Here is a 13,082-nt window from a genome sequence, read left to right as displayed (position 1 = left end):
GGAACTTATCTAGATGTGTGGTGAGCACCTTGAACCCCCAAGTCCTTTACAGAAGTTTATAACATGGAGCTGTGAAAATAAAAAAATCAAACTTTTTCCACAAAAATGATGTTTTAGCCCAAATTTTTTTATTTTCACAAGGGTAAGAGGAGAAAATGGACCCCAAAAACTTTTGTGCAATTTTTCCTGAGTATGCCAATACCCCATATGTGGGGAAAATACAGTGTTTGGGCGCACGGCAAAGTTCAGAAGGGAAGGAGCACTGTGTGACTTTTTGAACGCAAAATCGGCTGGAATCGAGAGCGGACGCCATGTTGCGTGTGGAGAGCCCCTGATGTGCTTAAATAGTGGAAACCCCCCACAAGTGACCCCATTTTGGAAACTACACCCCTCAAGGATTTTATCAAGGGGTATAGTGAACATTTTGAACCCAGAGGTACGACACAGAATTTGATAACATTAGGTCATCATATTGAATAAGTTGTCATTAGTCTTGAGCGCAAGTGCTCGCTACTTGAGTTTGCATCAGGTACTCGGGTATGCAAAGTATCGCAGGTGCTCGAGTGACATGCTCGAGTCCTTGCCCGCATGTTTCACGGTTATTAGACACCCAAAAAAAAAACAAACATGTGGGAATAGCTCATGCATGGCAGGCAATCCCTGTGAGATTTTTTTGGCCGCGACCACGACTTGTGGTGAGAGGCAGAGTTGTGTTTGAGGATGCAGTTGTTGACGTGCTTCCAGTACTACGTCTCTGTCCAGGAAGGCGCAACCTGACCTCGTCGTCACTAGCATCTTCCTCCACCTCCTCTGCTGACCTCATCTCTTGGCTGACTGTGGGTTGACAGTAAGTGGGATCTCCGACCTCATCATCATCACCCTGTGCGTTATCACACCCGTCGTCCTCAGAGCCAACCTGTTCCTGCCCTGACAAAAAACTAAAGTTGTCGCTCCAATCAGGTATTTGAGTCTTATCATCGTCTTCCTCATTGTCTCCACCAACAGGAGTTACAGTTTGGGAATGAGGGTCTACATTATGGTCAGAACCTTCTGCGTCTGGTCCTGGATCCGACTCATAAAGATTCTGGGCATCAGTGCAGATCATTTCCTCGTCTGGATTCACAGAAGCGCTGGAGTCGACCTCTGATTCCCAGGCTATAGTATGAGTAAACAGCTCTGCAGACTCAACCATCTGTTCTACCTCATACTCAGACGGGCAGCTGGAGATTTGGGAGCTGTGAGGAAGCAAGTGCGATTTGGGTGACACCTTTGAGGACTGGAGTATTTGTGATGTTGAAGTTGATGTGGAGGAGAGCCCACTTAAAGGAGCACTTGATATCCGTTGAAGCACCTGCTGTTTTTGTGCCTCATCTGGAATTTGTAGCGATTGGCGTGGCCGTAAGAAAGGGATCTTATCACATTGTCCGCTAAAAGAAGTAGACATTTTAGTTTGGCTGGAAGATGGTCTTTCTTCTGCAGATGTTACTGTTGCTTTAACACCTACCCCACGGACACAACCTTTTTTCCCCTTCCCAACACGCCTATTCCCCTTTCCACCAGCAGCAGGCCTTTTTCCACTCATTTTGGTGGTTAACTAATTCACAACTCTGGAGTTGTTTGCACAAAAAAACAATGGATGGTAACCGAGCAGAGCTGAGTGGCCAAACTGTGGTATTAGGCCAAAACTATTGGCTGGGTTAGATGCAGAAAAAAATTATTTTGAATTTGCAACCTGATGGAGGTCAGTATAGATGGACTAATACAAATAGTCCCACACACTGCTAGAAGCCCAAATATTTTTTCAGAGGTACTGTAGATGCAGATAAAAATTATTTTTAATTTGCAACCTGATGGAGGTCAGTATAGATGGACTAATAGACCAAGTCCCACACACTGCTAGAAGCCCAAATATTTTTTCAGAGCTAGATGCAGAAAAAAATTATTTTTAATTTGCAACCTGATGGAGGTCAGTATAGATGGACTAATAGACCAAGTCCCACACACCGATAGAAGCCCAACTATTTTTTCAGAGGTAGATGCAGAAAAAAATTATATTCAATTTGCAACCTGCTGGAGGTCAGTATAGAAGGACTAATAGAACAAGTCCCACACACTGCTAGAAGCCCAAATATTTTTTCAGAGCTAAATGAAGAAAAAAATTATTTTTAATTTGCAACCTGATGGAGGTCAGTATAGATGGACTAATAGACCAAGTCCCACACACTGCTAGAAGCCCAAATATTTTTTCAGAGCTAGATGCAGAAAAAAATTATTTTTAATTTGCAACCTGATGGAGGTCAGTATAGATGGACTAATAGACCAAGTCCCACACACCGCTAGAAGCCCAAATATTTTTTCAGAGCTAGATGCAGAAAAATATTATTTTTAATTTGCAACCTGATGGAGGTCAGTATAGATGGACTAATAGACCAAGTCCCACACACCGCTAGAAGCCCAAATATTTTTTCAGAGCTAGATGCAGAAAAAAATTATTTTTAATTTGCAACCTGATGGAGGTCAGTATAGATGGACTAATAGACCAAGTCCCACACACTGCTAGAAGCCCAAATATTTTTTCAGAGCTAGATACAGAAAAAAATTATATTCAATTTGCAACCTGCTGGAGGTCAGTATAGAAGGACTAATAGAACAAGTCTCACACACTGCTAGAAGCCCAAATATTTTTTCAGAGCTAAATGAAGAAAAAAATTATTTTTAATTTGCAACCTGATGGAGGTCAGTATAGATGGACTAATAGACCAAGTCCCACACACTGCTAGAAGCCCAAATATTTTTTCAGAGCTAGATGCAGAAAAAAATTATTTTTAATTTGCAACCTGATGGAGGTCAGTATAGATGGACTAATAGACCAAGTCCCACACACTGCTAGAAGCCCAAATATTTTTTCAGAGCTAGATGCAGAAAAAAATTATTTTTAATTTGCAACCTGATGGAGGTCAGTATAGATGGACTAATAGACCAAGTCCCACACACTGCTAGAAGCCCAAATATTTTTTCAGAGCTAGATGCAGAAAAAAATTATTTTTAATTTGCAACCTGATGGAGGTCAGTATAGATGGACTAATGGACCAAGTCCCACACACCGCTAGAAGCCCAACTATTTTTTCAGAGCTAGATGCAGAAAAAAATTATATTCAATTTGCAACCTGCTGGAGGTCAGTATAGAAGGACTAATAGAACAAGTCCCACACACTGCTAGAAGCCCAAATATTTTTTCAGAGCTAAATGAAGAAAAAAATTATTTTTAATTTGCAACCTGATGGAGGTCAGTATAGATGGACTAATAGACCAAGTCCCACACACTGCTAGAAGCCCAAATATTTTTTCAGAGCTAGATGCAGAAAAAAATTATATTCAGTTTGCAACCTGATGGAGGTCAGTATAGATGGACTAATAGAATGATGCTATGTCCAAAAGATTTTACTTCACTAGGTGCAGTAAAAAAATTGGTATTCTATACACAGGTGTTATATCTTGCAACAGAGATAGGCTACTCCACTGACTAACACACTCTGCAATAGGCCAAAAAGGATTAGCTTTGCTAGATTCAGCCAAATGCTGTGAAAAAAACTTGCACAGCACTGGCACAGACCTGCCTGGCAAAAACTGATAGGAACTGATGTAACCTAGTCCTGAAAAGGACTCCAATTACAATTAGTCTTTACTCCCACAATCTATCTATTTAAGAGCACAGACCTGCCTGATAAAAGTCGTAGGAAATGCTGTAACCTAGTCCTTAAAAGGACTGCAATCACAACTATTCCCTACTCCCAAGCTATCTGTATATTTGTGCGAAAATTGGCTTGAAATTAACAAGGTATAGCGCACACAGCAACAGCGGTGCCGTCTAACACGCAGCTGCAGCAGTGAGAAAATGGTGGTGACGGGGAAAATGGCTTGGTCTTATAGGGCAAGGACATGTGACATACACTGCCAATGACACATGCCCTTGCTTGTGTGAAAAAAAGCACTTCGCTCCGTGTGTGCGCTGCTGATAGGCTGACAGATTGCACCTCCCCACTGCAAATGCGGGAAAGAGAAAAAAAAATGGAGATCTTCATTGTTCCTGCAGAGATCCATCCCCTGCCCCTCCCCCCACCCCGCTGTACACTCAAACTGCGTATTAACATTAATTTTCATCATTACTGAGAAAAAATCCAGTTATGATTTTGGTGCACGAACAGTTATCGAACATAACCTCGAACAGCCGAATTTTTCTCAAATTGTTCGTGTTCGCCGAACGGCTCGAACACCGCCCAAAACAGCTCGAATTTGAGATTGGCGAACAGTTCGAGTAGAACAACGCTCATCTCTAGTCATGACGACATCGGGTCATCATGGCAGACAGCGCTGGAGGCCGGAAGAGAAGGTGAGTATACCGATCACCTCACCTCACCTTAGCCACCGCAATGCTGCGATCGACTTTGATCGCTGCATTGCGGGGGTTAGTGTGCCGGGAGCAGTGCGGGACCGCTCCCTGCACATAGTACCGGGTGTCAGCTGTGACAATCAGCTGACACCCGGCGGCGATCACGCCCGCACAGCCTTTGTGCACGCGCGATCGCCATGACGTGCTAATACGGGTCAGGCTCTTAAAGCCCAGGGCACAGACGCGTATTAGTACGTCATGGGCTTTAAAGGGGTTAACACTTAACTTTTTCTGACACAAACTTGCATTGTTTGTGAACTCTATAGTGTTGGAAAGTATTTTACTGTACTACTTCTCTAACATGCCTATGTTCAGTTTGTCTATTAGTACATGAGCAGGTATGTTTATGTATTTAAATGCAGCTTCATAGGCAAACCTAGTCAAGCAAATGAATGGGTGAATGATGTATTCTGGTTACTGTTTCACTCAGTTCAGAGGTCTAAAGTCCATCTAAATTCAGACAATGTCATCTTACAGCTGAAAACCTATAAAGTAATACAGTAGAACAATGTGACATTTTTCTAGTTTACGAATATGTAAATAAGTGTATATTATTGACATTTGATAATACTTACTTAAATCCTTCAGAAAAGAGAGCGTCTAACACGCCATCTAAAGGAGAGAGAGCAGCATGTACCAAATCCCCACCAGGGACAGCGTGTACCAAATCCCCACCAGGGACAGCGTGTACCAAATCCCCACCAGGGACAGCATGTACCAAATCACCAGCAGGGATAGCATGTACCAAATCCCCACCAGGGACAGCATGTACCAAATCACCACCAGGGACAGCGTGGACCAAATCCCCACCAGGGACAGCATGTACCAAATCACCACCAGGGACAGCGTGGACCAAATCCCCACCAGGGACAGTGTGGACTAAATCCCCACCAGGGACAGCGTGGACCAAATCCCCACCAGGGACAGCGTGGACCAAATCCCCACCAGGGACAGCGTGGACCAAATCCCCACCAGTGACAGCGTGGACCAAATCTCCACCAGGGACAGCGTGTACCAAATCCCCACCAGGGACAGCGTGTACCAAATCCCCACCAGGGACAGCGTGTACCAAATCCCCACCAGGGACAGCGTGTACCAAATCCCCACCAGGGACAGCGTGTACCAAATCCCCACCAGGGACAGCGTGTACCAAATCCCCACCAGGGACAGCGTGTACCAAATCCCCACGAGGGACAGCGTGTACCAAATCCCCACCAGGGACAGCGTGTACCAAATCCCCACCAGGGATAGCGTGTACCAAATCCCCACCAGGGACAGCGTGTACCAAATCCCCACCAGGGACAGCGTGTACCAAATCCTCACCAGGGACAGAGTGTACCAAATCCCCACCAGGGACAGCGTGTACCAAATCCCCACCAGGGACAGCGTGTACCAAATCCCCACCAGGGACAGCGTGTACCAAATCCCCACCAGGGACAGCGTGTACCAAATACTCACCAGGGACAGCGTGTACCAAATCCCCACCAGGGACTGCGTGTACCAAATCCCCACCAGGGACAGCGTGTACCAAATCCCCACCAGGGACAGCGTGTACCAAATCCCCACCATCTAAACCAGGGAGACTGCCTAACAGTCTTACTTGTCCATTATTATCTTGTAATTCACTGATTACCCCTGACGATGCACCATTATATCCTACTGCTTCTGCAGTAACAGCAAATGTTTCTCCTAAGCTATTGTCACCAACAAAAGGGCCTCCTTCTAATGCACTGTTAGATCCTGAGATAACTAATGCATCAAAACTACCACTACCATAATTGCCACCAGCTACATGTTCTGAATCTTCATGGTTTTTATGTTTGCCGTGATGCTTACTCCCTCCTAATAAGTCACCAAGATTACCTTTGTTACTTTTTTGTGCTTTACTACTTTCTGCACTAAATGGACCACTTTCTCTTAGAGTAGTATCAGACTCTCTATGCCAACTTCCAATAGGATCAAAATTATATCTCCAAGTACTCAAACTGCCAACTAAGTCATCATAACCATCAGCGTTGTTGTTGTTACTAAAATAATAATTTCCTCCACTAGCTACACTCCAAGCAGGTTTGCTCAAAGCAGACTTTTTTCCATGAAATTCTTTTGTTCCATCGTTAGTCCAGCTATGGCTTCCTCCGGATTTGCTCCAAGAACTTTGTTCTCCATGGTTTAAGGATTTTCCTACAGCATAAAAAACATACATAAAACACTGATGTTTTGAAAAATGTGCAAATAAACAGATTTCATTCCAGTTCTCCTTCTCCCTTAATACTGATGGAGGTTCATGACTCTCAATAGCACTGCTAAACTCTTGTTTGAATGACTGCTCAGTGGACACTCAGCTGTAATCCTTTACAGGCATTTTCTAAATATATTTTTAAAGTGAATATATAGGCAGGTTTTTGCTAGCCGCCTCTCAGACCTGGATGATGTATGGGCAAAGACCATGATTCTTGCAATATATCACTTAGTGGGCTGCGTATGGTATTTTTTTAATTTTTTTTTTTATAAAATCAGTTTTATTTGCTGCAGACCTCTCTGAATGCTGAACTCTAAGCCCACACACACACCAATAATTGGCATATTACAGGAAGCAAGTGGCGGGGGCAGGGTTAAACAGAGCTCATGGATATGGAGGACTACAAGTCAGCTAGTATACTATTCCTCAAGTGATAATCTCTTGCTGATTAAAACAGTGATTTAATCAAAACTACACTTCGCAGCTCAGTAAGTGATACATCGCTGGAATCAGGGTCTCTTAATCTACATTATGTTGCTCTCAGTTTAGATACCTAAAATCTGGTGCCAAATTTCCTTGAAAGAGGTTTTTCCACCAAAAATTGATTGCAGTGGGTTTGACTTAAAAAGTTCTGATGATCTTATGATATAATCGGGAGAGGTAATGGCGAGCCTATCATTAGTAGTATAAAATTTCCTCACCTGTATTGGTATGTGACATTAAATCAGCAGCAAACTTGTTTTTAGCTGCAGGTCTTGCAAATACAGCATGGTGAGACAGAATGGCAAAGCTGCAAAGAAGCAGCATTTTCCGGAAAAACATCATCCTTTGACTCTGCAAAAAGAATAATATATTAGCTATATTGCTATATTGTACCTACAAAGTTACAATACAAAGTGTTCACACAAGAGTAGTGTTGAGCATTCCGATACTGAAATATCGGGTATCGGCCGATATTCGCGGTATCGGAATTCCGATACTTAATTCCGATACTTTTGCAATATCGTATACCGGAATCGGAAGTTCCCATAATGCAATGAGCCATTTTCATTTTATTCAGCCAATGAGGATCCTAAGAAGTGTGGGCACATCCTGTTAGGCATGTAGGCATCTTAACTAATGGCATGGCTGTGATTGGCTGCTGAAATGATGTCATGATGCACTATAAAAGCCGCCGCCGCCATTTTGAGCTCACTCTGCTGTGAATTCAGTTAGGGATAGGACGCTGTTGTTCTGAGGGACAGTTTTAGCTACCTATTTGCTCTATTCTGCTTTACCCAAGCTACTTTATAAATCGCTGTGCCTTGCAGCGCTAGTGCACAGTTCTCTGTGCTGTTCACCGCTTTCTGCAAGGTCTCTGTGTGTGAGTGCAGCTCACCCTGTAGTGTGTGCTTCAGCCACGTCTGGTTATAGTGCACTCAGCGTGTGTCACTGCCTCATACATTGTCCTTTTTTGCCAATTCATAATTTTTCCTGATTTCTCCTATTAGTGTGGTGGTTCCATCCGTATTCAGCTAAATTGGTTCCAAACACACTATATAGGAGTAGTTAGAGGAGCCTTACTGCAGCAATGGGCCCTGCAGCCCCAGCCAGATTAGTATTAGCCTATTTTTTGTAGCCTCATCTATCGCATTGTAGGTTACCTTCCTACATTGTAATAGCTACAAAAAGTTTGTGATACTATCGTTATTACATCTTTAGGCACATCCAGTGTCTTTTTGTGACAAAAAAAACCTAAATAAAGTTCACCAAACACTCCACTTTACAGTTGTGTAGGCCACATTAGCTCATATTAAAGTCTAGTCCACACTTTATAAAATTAGTGTTTTTTATACCTGTTAGCAGCTGTTCAGGAATAAGCACACTAAGCCCTTAGTACTTTTCTGCCTATCTTTATCAGTCTACCAAGATGAAGAAGGCAGGGAGTAAGGCATGTGGTCGTGGGCGTGGGCGTGGAGTTTCTGCAGGGAGAGGACGTGAGGATACTGTGCCTGCAGGGAGAGGACGTGGGGATTCTGTGCCTGATGCGGGCACCAGTGACTCAGCATCCCCCAGTTTTACCAGGGAACAGTCCTTCATGCGCAGCTTTGTAGGAGCTAGCCGTACCCCACTGCTGCGGGAGGACCAAATTGAAGCCATTGTCGGATGGATGGCAGGTAACGCATCGACTTCAATTAGTTCCAGATCCTCTCAGGTCCTGAGCACTGAAGAGCACCCATCTGTCTCTTCACCACCTGCCAAATTGCCCAGGCAGTCAGAGAGCCCTGGACAGGAGCCATCTCTACTTCTGTTCTCTGAATCTCTTGGCTTGGAAAGAGGGGGCCAGCCAAGCAGAATTCGAGAATTTGAAGAAGAGGTAGTATGCAGTGATGCGCAACCGTTTTGTCTCTCTGAATCTGAAGAGGCGGGTGGGCCAGTACCTATGGTCAGCAGCACACCTCAGTACGCATCTGATGATGAGACTCAGGTGCCACTTTCTGGTGCGTACTGTGCTGTCGAGACTACCCAGGAGAAGCAGTTGTTTGAAGAGGGTGGTGTAGATGATGAGGTCCTTGACCCATCATGGCGTGAGGGACAGAAAGGTGGTGGGAGCAGCTCTGAGGAAGAGATTCCCCGAACAGCCCAAAAAGGAGGGAGAGGGAGGGGGCAGACTTGGTTGCCTGTAGCCTCCACTTCGGCACCCATTAGGAGCATGGCTCTTCCAAAATCCAAAGCGGACGCTCCCAAGACTTGCAGTGCCTGGTCCTTTTTTGACACAGTTGCAGATTACATTTGCTTTGTCAAATGCAAGCTGTGTAATCAGAAGGTGAAAAGAGGGAAAAGTGTCAGCAATCTCAATACCACAAATATGTGGAAACATGTGCGGACCAAGCACGTGGTGGAGTTACAAAAACACACTGAAGACCTAGGCCAACCTACAGCGCCACCTACCACCTCTTCAGCTCGTGTTGTAGCCTCTTCCTCCAGCTCACACACAGCTGGTTCGGCTTCCTCACAGGATCGCCATGGAAGAATCTCTGGCACTGTTGTACAGAGACACAGTGTAATTCCACCCACAGCACCACTTTCCCAGTCATCCTCACACTCCCAGGCCAGTCTACAGCCATCGTTAGCACAGGCATGGGAGAAAAGGCGCCCATACTCGGCAAACCACCCCCGAGCACAGGTTCTGAATGCTGGCATTGCTAAACTACTGGCCCTTGAAATGCTATCATTCAGGCTGGTGGAGACTGACACATTCTGTAACTTTATGGCATTGGCAGTCCCACAATACAACGTGCCTAGCCGCTTTTATTTCAGCAGGCAAGCCGTCCCTGCCCTGCAACATCATGTGGAGGGAAAAATTAAACATGCGCTACAAAACGCCGTCAGTAGCAAGGTCCACCTGACCACCGATGCGTGGACCAGTAAGCATGGACAGGGATGATACCTTTCCCTCACTGCCCATTGGGTAAATGTTGTGGAGCCGGGTACAGATCTTGAGAGTGGCGCTGTACGTGTTCTGCCAACTACAAGGATTGCAGGAATCCAGTCTGCACAAATTGACTCCTCCTCATACTCCAGTTCCTCTGAATCAGCGCTGCAGGAGCCGTCACGGTCTACCTCCACATCGACCCGTAAACGGTTACCTGTTATGGTGACCAATATTAGCACAGCCGTGGCCAAACGTCAACAGGCCGTATTAAAATTAATTTCTTTGGGGAATCGAAGCCACACAGCGCAGGAGCTCTGGAATGCCATCAAGCAGCAGAGCGACGTGTGGTTTGTGCCAGCGAATCTCCAGCCAGGCATGGTAGTGTGTGACAATGGCCGAAATCTGGTGGCAGCTCTGGGCCTAGGCAACCTCACTCACATCCCATGTCTGGCACATGTGCTCAACTTGGTCGTGCAGAGTTTTTTGAGGGACTATCCGGATCTTGATGCACTGCTTCACAAGGTCCGCATAGAGTGCGCTCACTTGCGGCGTTCCAGCAATGCAAGATCACGCATTGCAGCTCTGCAGCGCCGATTACGTCTTCCGGAACATCGCATCATATGTGACCTACCCACCAGGTGGAATTCAACGTTACATATGTTGGAGAGGTTGTGTGAGCAGCAGGCAGCAGTAATGGAGTACCAGCTGTAGCAGGCGCAAACAAGTCGCAGTGCGCGCCGTTCACACTTCACCACCACTGAGTGGGCCTCTATGAAGGACATTTGCCACGTTTTGCGTGCCTTCGCTTATTCCACACGGATGGCGAGTGCAGATGATGCACTAGTCAGCATGACTATCCCCCTTATCTGCCTGCTTGAAAAAACACTGCAAGCACTAAGGGATGAGGTTTTGGAAGAGGTGGAGGATGAGGAGTCACAAATGCCATCTGCTTCTCTACAGTCTGCGCAACGTGGTTCCTCACAAAGGCCTAGGCAGGGGACACTTTGTGAGGAGGATGAGGAGGAGTCAATGCATGAGGAAGACATCTGTCCAGAGGAGGGAGGTACACAATGCTCTAGTAGTCAGTGTCTAGAGCGAGGGTGGGGTGATGCAGAGCAGGCAGAGATCACGCCTCAAGCAGGGGACAGCGTTTCTTGGCCAGTTGGCAGTCTGCAGCACATGGTTGATTTCATGCTGCAGTGCCTGAGAAACGACCGCCGCATCGCCCACATTCTCAACACGGCTGATTATTGGGTGTCAACCCTCCTAGATCCTCGCTACCGGGACAATTTGCAAAGCCTCATAACACCGTTGAACCGGGAGCATAAAATGCGGGAGTACCAAGACGCACTGGTGCATTCCATCATGTTCTCCATTCCAACCGAGAGCAGTGCTGCTAGTGCTTTACAAAGCAGCTCAGTGCGTCGAGGCAGTGGAGGAAGCTCTGCACAAAGAGGGAGCAGAAGCAGCGCCTCAGCACAAGGCAAGACCAGTATGGCCGAAATGTGGCAAAGTTTTGTGTCCCCGCCGCCACAAATGTCTACACCATCACAGACGGCTCCAGTCAGCAGGAGGCAACGTTTCCGTCAGATGGTGACCGATTACATGTCTTGCCCTCTTAGTGTACTCCCAGACGGCTCTTCTCCCTTCAAGTTTTGGGTCTGTAAGCTGGATACATGGCCAGAGCTTAGTCAGTATGCATTGGAGGTGCTAGCTTGCCCTGCTGCTAGTGTATTATCGGAACGCGTCTTTAGTGCCGCAGGTGGTGAACTAACAGACCGTCGCATGCGACTATCCTCCGATAACGTTGACCGGCTTACTTTTCTCAAAATGAACAAGGCCTGGATCTCTCATGAATTTGCCAGTCCTCTTCCAGAATAAATAATTGGTTGGCAACAGTATCCAGGTCTCCTGTTCTGTTCATATTTCTACCACCTGAACTGTAATCCCTGAGCTCCAACACCGCCAGTTGGCGCTCGGAAGTGCCGTCTGCACAGTCAACACTTGCTGCCGTGTCATTGGGGTTCAGTAACGTCAGCTGTTCCCCTGCTGTACGGACGGCAATTTCTCCTGCTTTGTCCACATCCACTGTACTACTGATTTAAAACTTGCTCCAATTACACCTCTGGCTCCACTCTGTTTTTAGTATTTACCCTGGGTTCCAGCACCGCCAGCTGCTTCTCGGTAGTTCCATTTGCTCTTGTACCTTCTACCACCCATCCGGGTTCCAGTACCGTCAGCTGGTTCTCGGCAGTGCCTTTGGATTAGGTGCCTCCTTCTCGGTATCCAAGTTCCACCAACGTCTGCTGGTCCTTGGTAGTGCTTTCTGGCACAGGTACCTCCTGCTTAGTAACCGAGTTCCAGTACCATCAGCTGGTCTTCGGCAGTTCCATTGGCTCTTGTACCTTCTTCTGCCCATCCGGGTTCCAGTACCGTCAGCTGGTCCTCGGTAGTTCCATTTGCTCTTGTACCTTCTACTACCCATCCGGGTTCCAGTACCGTCAGCTGGTTCTCGGCAGTGTCTTTGGCACGGGTACTCCCTCCTGCCCAGCCTGGTTCCAGCACGCCAGCTGTTTCCGGGTAGTGTCAACGTCACTTTGCCTCCAATGCGTTGTCCTGTCGTGTTGCGGTCGGGTTAGCCGACTCTATGGTGCCTGCAGTTTAGGTGACTCCTATGTGGGCTGCGGGATCTGGCAATGAAGGCTGGTTCCATAGTGCCAATAGGACAAGCACCCCCTGTAGGACTGTGGGTTTTGGTAACTGCGGCCGGCTCGCAGCCTTGAACTTTTTTTTACATGGGTACCTTCTGCTACCCATCCGGGTTCCAGTACCGTCAGCTGGTTCTTGGCAGTGCCTTTGGATTAGGTGCCTCCTTCTCGGTATCCAAGTTCCACCAACGTCTGCTGGTCCCTGGTAGTGCTTTCTGGCACAGGTACCTCCTGCTTAGTAACCGAGTTCCAGTACCGTCAGCTGGTCTT

This window comes from Phyllobates terribilis, unplaced genomic scaffold (genome assembly GCF_046119375.1).
Source record: "Phyllobates terribilis strain yellow unplaced genomic scaffold, ASM4611937v1 Scaffold_5__5_contigs__length_657084704, whole genome shotgun sequence".
Taxonomy (NCBI): domain Eukaryota; kingdom Metazoa; phylum Chordata; class Amphibia; order Anura; family Dendrobatidae; genus Phyllobates; species Phyllobates terribilis.
The sequence above is the reverse complement of the archived record's forward strand: the minus strand, read 5'-3'. Positions refer to the sequence as shown.